At 36.0% G+C, this 12,281-nt stretch overlaps 1 pseudogene; it reads right to left on the bottom strand.

Annotated features, from left to right (window-relative positions):
- Positions 1-3,713: 3,713 nt before the first annotated feature.
- Positions 3,714-5,339, bottom strand: LOC114493198 (annotated as a pseudogene).
- Between the last annotated feature and the right edge of the window lie 6,942 nt (positions 5,340-12,281).

Below are 12,281 nucleotides of genomic sequence, written 5' to 3' on the forward strand. Positions count from 1 at the left end.
CCATACCAATACATTGAAAGCTCCCTCACTCTAGTTTACAGCTGCATAAAGATTCTTGCATAAATCAAAGTATATACCATACTTTTAATAACCATTTCTCCATTAATAGATATTTTGGTTATTCCTAATTTTCTGCAATTACAGTGCTATTGTTAATAATCTTGTAATGCATCTTTTTATTATCTGCCAGGACATTTGTGGGATAAATGACCAGAAGTCTCCTTTTGTATGCTTCCTATACATTGACTGATTGTGTTCTCCCAAACTTTATATGTTAAAATCTTAACTCCCAATGTGATGCTATTAGGAGGTAGGGCCTTTGTGAAGTGATTAGGTCATGAGGGCAAGCCCTACTGAATGGGATTAGTGCCCTTATAAAAGAGATCCCAGAGAGCTCCCCTGCCCCTTTCACCATGTCAGGAGGGGGACACAGTAAGAAGACACCACCTATGAACCTGATAATTGGCTCTCACCAGGCACTAAATCTGCCAGTGTCATGATCTTGGACTTCTAGCCTACAGAAGTGTGAGAAATAAATTCCGCCATCCAGTCTATGGTATTCTGCCATAGCAGCCCAAACAGAGTTACAAATGTTTTTAAAAGTTTCTTTCTCTTAATTTTGCATGTTTTGCATTAAGTTTACTTCCATTTCATCTTTGGGTTGTGATTGAAAAAGGGGTCTTTGGTTTCACTGTTTCTTCTAACTGGCTACTGTTAATATATGTATATGAAAGTTACTGATTTCTATGTAATAATTTTGTACTATATTACTTTAGTATGTCTTCTGGCAGTTTTTAAAATTAACCAATTGGTTCCTTTAATTTTCCCAATGTTTAATTTTATTGTCCTCTGCATATAGTGATGCTTTTCCATTTTCTGTTCCATGTTAAAATATGAATTCTTTCATATTTAATTCCACAGTGAAACATTGGATAATAATGATATTGGTGGGCATCCTTGATTTGATTCTGATATTTAATGGAAATAACTTTAGTGCTGGCTTTTGAACTGAGATACATGCAGATATTTTATCTAGTTAAAGTCGTGTCAGTGTACTCTTACTATATTGAGTATTTTCATCAAGAATGGTTATTGAATTTTTAAATGCCTTTTGAAAGACCATGCAGATAATCATGTGGTTTTCTATTAATATGGTATTTGTATTAGATTTCCTATTATTGAATCATCATTAAATTTCTAGCCTAAGCTTCACTTGATTATAATTCTTTTAGTGTCACTGAATTCTGTTTGTTAATTTTTTTAGGGTTTTGGAATTACCATTTATAAGTAATGTTTTTTTATATATTTTTTAAAATTCATCATATTGATATTCATATGTTTGCTCTAAAAATAAATTGGAGGGTTTTTTTTTCTTTCCTTTTTTATTTCTCTTTGCAATAGTTTCCATAATATTGACATTATCTGTTCTTTAGTTTGGGTAGAATTTCTCTGTGCAGCTGTCTAGCTCTTTGTCATCTCTCTGATCTTTCCATGAAAATAAGCCAATTTGTTTTCCTTTCTCTATTTCCCCTGGTTTTAACTTTGGTAAATGACATTTTCCTAGAAAATTATTCCTTTCTTCTAAGTACTCCAACTATTTTCAGAGAATTGAACAAAGTGAACTCATATTATTCTTTTAATTTTCTCTCTTTCTTTGATATATTTATTCCCTTTTTAATTTCTTAGTTTTATATTGAAAATTTATCCTTGTAAAAATTAGGTTCCCAGTTTATATATTTTTATCATCAGCAGTTTTTTAAATTTATTACTGCTACTGTTTTCCTCCTTTCTGCAAAGTTCTCCTTTTACCTTTGAGAAGGCTAGTCCTGTAGGTCTTTTTTAATTTAATTTAATTTATTTAGATTGTTGTTCAATTACAGTTGTCCCCATTCCCACCCTCATTACTCTCTGCTGCTCTACTCAGCCCCTGCCTCTCACATTCAGTCCTCCCCACATTATCTTTGTCCAGGGGTCCTTTATATGTGTTCCTTGACTTGCCCCTTCCCCTTCTTTCTCCTGTTATCCCCTTCCCTTCTCCCCTCTGGTCACTGTCAGTTTGTTATTTCCATGTCTCTGCTTCTATTTTGCATGTTTGTCTTGTTCACTAGGTTCCACTTAAAAGTGAGATCATATACTATTTGTCTTTCACCTCCTGGCTTATTTCACTTTAGCATAATGCTCTCCAGTTCCATCCATGCTGTCAAAAAAGGTAGGAATTCCGTCTTTTCCCTGCTGCATAGTATTCCATTGTGTAAATGTACCAGTTTTTTAACTACTCATCTACTGATAGGCACTTAGGCTGTTGCTAGTATTTGGTACGTCTTTTTCTAATTTTTTTGTATCTTGAGAAAGATACAAAATGTGTTTTCCATAAATTTTGACTTTTTTGTTATGAAGATTCTTTTTCATTGAATTTATTGAGTGACATTGGTTGATAAAATTATATAGGTTTAATGTGTACAATTCTATAACACATCAACTACATATTGTATTGTGTGGTCATCACCCTGAGTCAAGTCTCCTTCTAGCACCATCTACTCCCCTTTTACCTCTTTCTGTCTGGTAATCACCATACGGTTGTGTGTGTCTGTGAAGTTTTTTGTTTTCTTGTTTTTTGTTTATTAGTTTGTTTTTTTGCTGAATCATTTACCTTTTCACCCAAACTCCCACCCCTCTGTCAGCTGTCAGTTTGTTCTCTGTATCTATGAGTCTGTTTCTATTTTGTTCATTAGTTTTTTTTGTTCATCAGATTCCACATATAGTTGAAATTATATGGTACTTGTCTTTCTCTGACTGGCTTAATTTTACTTAGCATAATACTCTCCATGTCTATCCATGCTGTCACAAATGGTACGATTTCCTTCTTTTCCTACAGCCAAGTAATATTCCATTGTGTAAATGTATCACAGCATTTTTATCCACTCATCTACTGATGGGCACTTGGGCTGCTTCCAAATCCTGACTGTTATAATAATGCTGCAATGAACATCAGGGTGCATATATTCTTTCAAATTAGTGCTTTGGGTTTCTTTGGATATATTCCCAAAATATGTGCTGACTCATAAGGCAGCTTCATTTTTAATTTTTGAGGTACCTTCATGCAGTAGCTGCACCAATCTGCATTCCCAGCAGTGAACAAGAGTTCCCCTTCCTCCACATCCTTGACAACTCTTATTATTTGTTGACTTACTGATGATAATCATTTTGACAGGTGTGCGATATTTTATTCCTATTTTAATTTGCATTTCCCTGATAATTAAAGTTAATGATAGTGAGCATCTTTTGATATGTCTATGGGCCACCCATAAGTCCTCTTTGGAGAAGTGTCTATTCTGGCCCTTTGCTCATTTTTTAATTGGATATTGTGTGTGTGTGTGTGTTGAGTTTTATAAGTTCTTTATAAATGTGTGCTATTAACCCTTTATCAGATATATTGGCAAATATGTTCTCCAATCCAATGGGTTGTCTTTTCATTGTGTTGATGGTTTCCTTTGCTGTGCAAAAACTTTTTAGTTTGATATATTTCCATTTGCCTATTTTTCTTTTGTTTCCCTCGCCAGATGAATTATAGCAGAAAAATACTGCTATGAGAAATGTCCAAGATTTTACTGCCTATGCTTTCTTCAAAGATTTTTTTTTTTTGGCAGAGCCAGCTGAGACTTTATTTTGGGTAAAAAACACTTGATTTGGGTTTTAGTCTGGAACATAGGTAAGAGGGGGTCCCCAGGCAACAAACTCCCCCACCCAAGGGTGAGCTGAGGACTGGGGCTGAGCCTCAGGTGGGTCTCCTGTGCCCTCTGGGCCCCTGCACAGCTCCTTTCCTGCCAGCTCGGAGGACAGGAGGGACCGCAGTGTTGGTTCACTTGGGCAGGACATCAGACGACTCAGACACTAGCTTTCCATTGAGGGTCTCAATCTTCCTCACAACCACCATCTTGGAGGAGCTGGCACTGGTGCGGCTGAAGGATCCAGAGGCCCCACCAGAGCCCATATTGTCCTGGAAGCCCAGGTCGTCGTTGAGGTTCCAATAGGCTGGGCTCAGCCCACCTGAGTCGCCACTGGTGGTCTTGGTATGGATACTCATATTCTGCATCTCAGACCCCAGCTGGTCCTCCTCACCCTGCAGCAGCTTGTGGTAGGTGGCAATCAATAGATCGAGGGCCAGCTTGATGTTCATGAGCTCCTGGTACCCATTCAGCTGCCGGGCCATGTCCTGCTTGGTAGCTCTCAGTGTGGCTTCCAGCTCAGTCACTTTGGCCTGAGCATCCTTGACAGCCAGCTCCCTGTGCTGCTCGGTGTCAATGATGGTGGCCTCCAGGAAACCCCTCAGGCCTTTGAAGACAACAGTTGCCTCCTGGATTTGGCTGGTGTTCTAGTTAATCTCAGAAATCTCCATCTTTGTGAGACACAGGTTATCCCTGTGCTTCCCAGTGGATGTCTGCAGCTGCTCATGCTTGATCTGGTACATGGTCTCAACCTCAGCCCAGCTGCAGTTTCCTCATCCTGGGCCTTGACCTTGGCGATGATGTTGTCTGGGTCCAGGGAGTGGTTGTTGTCCATGGACAGCACCATGGATGTGTCAGAGATCTGGGGCTGTAGCTTATGAATCTCCTTTTCATACAGCTGACTGTAGAAGTTGACTTCATCAGTCACCTTTCAGGCAGGACTCCAGCTCTACCTTGTGCTTGTAAGGTTCATCCACATCCTTCTTGATGAGGACAAATTCATTCCCCATCTCTGTGCGCTTGTTGATATTGCCTTGTACTTATTCTTCAAGTCTTCCACCAGCCCCAGCATGTTTCCAGGCTCTGCCTCCAGTCTCAATTTCTCCTGGGCCAGTGTTTCTAGCTGCTGCCAAAGGTTGTTGATGTAGCTCTCAAACATATTGTCCAGGTTACTGCGAGTCATCTTCTGCTGCTGCAGGGGAGTCCACTTGGCTTCCAAAATCTTATTCTGCTGCTCCAGGTTCCAAACTTTATCGATAAAAGAAGAAAATTTGTTGAGGATCTTGATCTGCTCCTTCTCCTAGATGCACATGGCCTAGATTTGTGAGTCTACCTCTAGCTTCGGGGGTGCTCAGCAGGCTCTGGTTCACTTGGATGGCTTTGATGGTCCCCATACTCTCAGGTCCCCTGAAACTCCCGGCCAGATTCATGTTGGCACCTAGGCCAACTTGGTAGATGCTACCCACCTGGGAAAAGGCTGAAGATCCTGGGCCCACTCGAGTACCAGTGGCTGCTTAAGGTCCAGGGGCTAGAGGTGGACACCTTGTAGGTCTTCTGGGTCATCCTTATGGCCATGGTGGAGGATATAGTGGAATCAAGAAAGCCAAACCAGACAGAGATTCAAGAGGAAGACAAAAAGCTGCTTCTCTCTTCTAGGATTTTTATGGTTTCAAGCCTAACATTTAAGTCTTCAATCCATTTTGAGTTTATTCTCGTGTATGTTATAGAAGGTGGTCTAGTTTTATTTTTTTGCACATATCTGTCCACTTTTCTTAACACCATTTATTGAATAGATTGTCTTTAACTCTTATATGTTCTTGCTCCCTCTGTCAAATATTAATTGACCATAAAGGTGTGGGTTTATTTTGGGGCTCTCTATTCTGTTCTATTAATCTTTGTCTGCTTTTATGCCAAAACTATACTGTTTTGGTCATTATACCCTTGTAGTGTAGTTTCATAGCAGGTAGCATGATTCCTCCAACTTTGTTTTGCTGTCTCAAGGTAGCTGTTGGTATTTAGGATCATTTGTGGTTTTATATATATATTGGAATATTTGTTAGAGCTCTGAAAAATATGCCATTGGTATCTTGATAGGAATTGCACTGAATTAATGAATTGCTTTGGGTAGTATGGACATTTTAATGATGTTAATTCTTCCTATCCATGGACATAATATGTGTGTCTATTCATTTGTATCTTCTTTAATTTCTTTCTTTAGTGTCTTATAAATTTCTGAGTACAGGTCTTTTACATCCTTAGTTAAATTTATTCCTAGGCATTTTTTTTTGAGGCAATTGTAAATGGGATTGTTTTCTTAGTTTCTCTTTCTGATAGTTCATTATTTGTGTATAGAAATGCTACTGATTTCTGGATATTTGTTTTGTATCTTGCTACTTTACTGAATTCATTTGTCAGCTCTAATAATTTTTTGGTGGAAATTTTAGGGTTCTGTATAGACAGTGTCATGTCATCTGCAAATATACAATTTTACTTCTTCCTTTCCAATTTTGATGTCTTTTATTTCTTCTTCTTGTCTGATTGCTGTGGCCAGAGCTATGTTGAATAAGAGTGGTAAAAGTGAATGTCCTTGTTTTATTCCCAATCTTAAGTGAAACACTTTCAGTTTTTGCCCATTGACTATGATGTTGGCTGTGGGCTTGTTATATAGGCTTTTATTGCATTGAGATCTGTTTCCTCTACTCTCACTTTGCTGAGAGTTTTTGTCCTAACTGGATGCTAGCTTTTATCAAATGCTTTTGCTACTCCTGTTATGATTGTGATTTTTATCCTTCATTTTGTTTATGTGGTACATCATATTTATTGATTTGTGGATATTGTATCAACCTTGCATCCATGGAATAAATCCTACTTAATCAGGTTGTATGATCTTCTTAATGTATTTCTGGATCCAGTTTGCTATAATATTTTGTTGAGGGTTTGAGCATCTGTGGGTTTGAGCATCTTTGAGCATCAGAAATATTGGCCTATAATTTTCTTTTATTGTAGTATCTTTATCTCCTTTCAGAATTAGGGTAATACTGGGTTACCCTTTTGTTGAGGGTTTGAGCATCTGAGGGTTTGAGCATCTGAGGGTTTGAGCATCTTTGAGCATCAGAAATATTGGCCTATAATTTTCTTTTATTGTAGTATCTTTATCTCCTTTCAGAATTAGGGTAATACTGGTTTTTTAAAATGAACTTGGAAATCTTCTCTCCTCTTTAAGTTTTTGGAATAGTTTGAGAAGGACAGGTATTGGTTCTTCTTTCAATGTTTGATGAAATTTGCCTGTGAAGCCATCTGGTCCAGAACTTTCGTTTGTTGGAAATTTTTTTATTACTGCTTTAATTTCATTAGTTATAATCTGTCTACTCAGATTCTATGATTATTCTTGATTCAGTATTGGAAGATTGCATGTTTGTAGAAATTTATCCATTTTATCCATACTGTCTGATTTATTGGCATATAGTTGTTCATAATATTTTCTTACAATCTCTTGTATTTCTATGGATTCAATTGTTACTTCTCCTCTTCATTTCTGATTTTTTTTATTTGGGTTCCCTCTCTTCTTTTTTCTTGGTGAGTCTGGTTAAAAGTTTGTCAATCTCATTTATCTTTTCAAAGAATCAGCTGTTGGTTACATTGTGGTTTTTTTGTATTTTTCTACTCTATTTCATTTATTTCTGCTCAGATCTTTACTATTTCCTTTTTTTCTGCCCACTTTGGGCTTTGTTTATTGTTCTTTTTTCTAGTTCATTTAAGAGTAAACTTAGATTGTTTATTTGAGCTTTTTCTTATTTCTTGAGGTAAGCCTGTAATGCTATGCATTTCCCTCTTAGGACTGTTTTCACTGTGTCCCACAGATTTTTGGCTAAAAAACATGTTATTTAGCCTCCATATCTTTGTTGGTTTTTCAGTTTTCTTCTTGTGACTGATTTCTAGTTTCATACCATTATGGTTAGAGAAGATGCTTAATATGATTCCAGCATTCTGAAATTTACTAGATTTGTTTTCTGTTCTATGCTTGGAAGATTTTATTGTGCACTGCTTTTCTATATCCTATACATTCTCATATATAGTGTTTTCATTATAATTACATTTTAGACCAGCACTACCTAATAGAACTTCCTGTTTCAGTGAGGAACTCAATATTTAATTTACTTTTAACTTCAAATAGTTATACATAGCTACTGTTAACCAAATTAAACAGAGTATATCTAGACATTTTATAAATTTCACTTGTATTTCCTTTTTTATCCAATAATCATTCAAGAGATAGAGCTTTTAAAAATTATTTTCAGCCCTGGCTGGTGTGGCTAAGTGGACTGAGTGCTGGGTTGTGAACCGAAGGGTTGCTGGTTTGATTCCCAGACAGAGCACATGCCTGGGTTGTGGGCCAGGTCCCCAGCTGGGAGTGTGCAAGAGGCAACTGATGGATGTATCTCTTGCACATGGATGTTTCTCTCCCTCTCTTTCTCCCCCCTTTCCCCTCTCTCTAGAAATAAATAAGATCTTTAAAAATATATTTTCAGTTTTAAAGACCTTTTGGGTACCCAATTTTATTCACTACTAGTTTTACTGTACTGTGATTAGGAAATATTTTATGACCTGGCTGGTGTGGCTCAGTGCATTGAATGCTGGCCTGTGAATCAAAAGATTGCTGGTTCATTTCCCAGTCAGGGCACATGCCTGTGTTGTGGGCTAGGTCCCCACTTAGGGGAATGTGACAGGCAACTGATCGATGTTTCTCTTGCACGTTGATGTTTCTCTTCTTCTCTTTCTCCCTCCCTTCTCCTCTCTCTAAAAATAGATAAAAGTAAAATATTTAAAAAATAAAATATTGCTTTTATTCCAGGTAGTTTAGGGGATTTATTTAGGATTTTAAAATGACTCGATGTAGTCTATTTTCATAAGAGGGCTGGGGCCATTTTAAAAAGTTAATCAATTTTCTATTTTCAGCCTGGAATGTTGTTATATACAAGGTCTGTCAGAAGATATCTAGCCATGTAATATGAAAAATAGCAAATAAAATAAAAATATCTTATTAAAGATACAAGATACAAGGAACATTGTACATAGGACGATAATGTCTCAGTCCCCTTCAAAGTAGGCACCTGGGGCCTTACACAGTTCTCCCAATCACCATCAGCTGCCTCCTCATATTTTCCTGAATCTCACTGATGGTCTGAAATCTCTTCCCTTTCAAAGGTGGTTTTAATTTTGGGAAAAGCCAAAAGTCACAGGGCACCAAATCTGGGCTGTAGTGGGGCTGAGTCACCTGGGTGATTTGATGTTTTGCCAGAAAGCTCTGAACAAGACATGATGCATGAGCAGGTGCATTGTCATGACAAAGCTGCCAATCACCAACTGCCCATAGCTGTGGCCTTCTGAATCATCTGAAGTTTCCTTGAAGGAATGTTCAAGCTTAACACAAAATTTGATGCAGATTTGTTGCTCTACGCAGTCATTTTGAATGCAATGACCACACAGTACACATGCTTACTTAACAGTGTCTACTACCCCCACTGAGTAGTACAGTAAAGTCATCATTGTTTACACATGCGCAATCCAGTGCACTCTCCTTGGCTGCCAGGTTACATCCATGTTGCACAAACCATTCTCATTTTATTAACAATGGATGGACTTTTCCCAGACAGAATATATATATAAAATATTATATAAATATTTAAAATATTATAAAATATTATATAAATAATTAAATATATATAAAATATTATTTAAAACTATATTCATATTTTTGTACTTACTTGCCACAACAAAAAGAGATCAATTAAGACTTCTCATTACTAGCGTTTTTTTTCTATTTATTTCTCTTTATGTCTCCTTTAATTTGTTTCATGAATATAGCTACTATTGAAAATTTAGTGCAAGAGTGATATATTTTCATTGTGATTTTACAAGTTAGCATTAAAGTGTCCTTCTTTGTCTTATTCTGGCCTAAATTCCACTGGTCTGATATTAAAGTTTATGATCTTCCTCCTTTTCCAATTGCATTTGATTAATCTGTCATTACCTGTACCTTTATTTTCATGCTTTCTGAAGCACCTTTTTTAAGAGTGTCACTTTTATCTACCACAGTATTGAGTCTATTTTATGATCTAATCTGAATCATTTATATTAATATTAATATACTAGTTGAACTCATTTATTTTTTTAATATGATAGGGACATTTGGCCTTAGTTCTACCTGTTATTTTATGTTTATGTGTTTATGATTTTTTAAAGCTCTTTTCCTATGTAGTGAGTAGCATGTCTAATATGTATAGAAATTAATTTCTTTTGTTTTAATGGCTGGTTACCTTTATAATTGCAACTTTATATATTATCAGGAGAACTCTATTTAGTTTAGTCCATGACTATTATCTCCTCCTCATTCATCATGGCCCAATTTTAGTTAATCATGTTACCTTTCTTAGCATTTAATTTAGTACTATTAAATATGCTAATGCTTTTATTTCTTGGTTTGTGAGCTTTAAATTATATCTTTGATTCCCAGCTAGTATAGATGAGGCAATCAGGAAACCTTCTCCATTTCTCATATTCTTTTCCTCTTCCTCTACCATTTTTGGTAGTCATAACATTCATACCTAGGTATATAATATTTGTCTAGGTATATAATATTTACATTTGATCCTGTCCCTGTGATTTCCCATTTTAATCTTATTTATACAGTTACATATATTCATGCATTACCATGAGTTCTTTTGCTGTAGTTTTCTCTGTAATCTCTCAGTTGAGTAAAGTTCATCTTTCAGTTATCTCAACACAGGCTTATGAGAACAACATTAACTGAGTTTTTGTATGTCCAAACCTCATTTTCTGTACTTATTATAGGAGAAGGAGGGCTTGGTCTGATGTAAATCCTTAGCTCACAATTTTTCTTACATATTTCATAGGTGTTACTCAGTAGTCTTCTGGTATTGAATATTGCTCTTTTAAAGTGATGATATTTTTGCCTGGCTATCCAAAGTGTTTTTTGTTATTTTTAAAGTTTAATAATTTTACTAGATTATATTTTAATGTTGACTGTTTTGAATCAATATTTTCTGGCTCATGATATGCTTATTCAGTATGAAGACATGTCTTTCATTTTACTTAAATTAAACCTTTGCATGTTTGTTCTATTCAATCCCTTTGGGCATTACAATTATATTTATGTAAAATCTTTATTTCTTATATCTGTCCTTTCTCCCTAATGCTTTTAAAATACCAGTTACTTTTTAAATTATATCTTTCTCATTTCCTTAGGAATTTCATTAGGTCCTTCAGGGGCCTTTGTGTCTTGCACACAGCATTGATTTTCCTTTGTGATCTCTGGATTTCTTTTACATTTCGACAATGGTTTCATTTTTCTTCTATTTATTTCCTGAGTTATGCCCACTCATGTTTTATAATCTACTATGGTTTCACTATATTCTCTTTAAGGTCTTAAATTTCTACTTTGTAGTCTTTTTTTCTTATAAGCTATTGCTTCATTAGGGTCTTTAAAATCATGACAAAATGTTTGGTCACACTTTAACTTTGCTCAGTGGTAGAATTTTTATGATGAATATTCTATATCAGTTTAGAAGCTTTGCAGGTCTTTTTCACAGTTTAATTTATCTTGTTTTTTTTTTAATAACCATCATTGAAGAGTTGACATTACATGACCCAGCTATTAGCAGAATATTCCTATAAGTGGGTGTGGAACGAGATAATCTTCTAGGCTTCACAACAAAGGTTTTGCTTCTCCAGTGCTACAGAAAACACTGCTACCTATTGTTTTTCTGTGTGAGTTTGTATGTCCATTTCCCCTCTGCATATCTGAACCAGATTGAGTCCATCATGTCTTCCGCCATCAACTGTCCTCATTCTGATATAACACATCCATTGTTGAAAACAAGAGATATATATCTTGCACTATCTTTCTAAAATTTGCTTCTTAGGGTTCCACTCTGGGCTTCTTCTTTTCATTTCCTCCCAGCTGCTGCCTAGTCTTTGACTTTGCAAGTCCCTGCAGGTTTTTGAAGCCTGCAGGTTTTCTGACTTCTAAATTTCATGGACAGTTGAATTCGTAGGATTTTAAAAATTCTCCTAGTTGCTTTTGTATTCTTTTTCAGGAGAAGAGGAGGAGAGCACTAATTTACGCAGTCATGTTCATAAGAAAATCTGTCCCCAGTTTTTAATGGAATCTCTGATTCCATCATTCTATCTGCTGTTCCCTTTATGCTATGTCTACTTATGTACATGCAACTTCTGTACTGCCATTTGACTATCATGGATAAACTTTTGGCCTGTGTACATTTTTCTTCTGGAAACCACGTGTTCTGCTGTCATTTTTACATAGTAATTTATTTTCAAATCAAATATGCATTTTTCTTATTCCCCTCCTTAGTTTATCAAAAAGTCTGGAAATACATAGTATATGGAGTAAACATTAATTTAATTATGACTTTTTATGCCCATCTAGAGTACTTAATACAGTTCACTGATCATTATTTTTAAGTATTCAATAGATACTCATATAACAATGCTAAGTGCATAAAGAGTGGTTCCTTG

The sequence above is a fragment of the Phyllostomus discolor genome, chromosome 1, assembly GCF_004126475.2.
Source record: "Phyllostomus discolor isolate MPI-MPIP mPhyDis1 chromosome 1, mPhyDis1.pri.v3, whole genome shotgun sequence".
NCBI classification, from domain to species: domain Eukaryota; kingdom Metazoa; phylum Chordata; class Mammalia; order Chiroptera; family Phyllostomidae; genus Phyllostomus; species Phyllostomus discolor.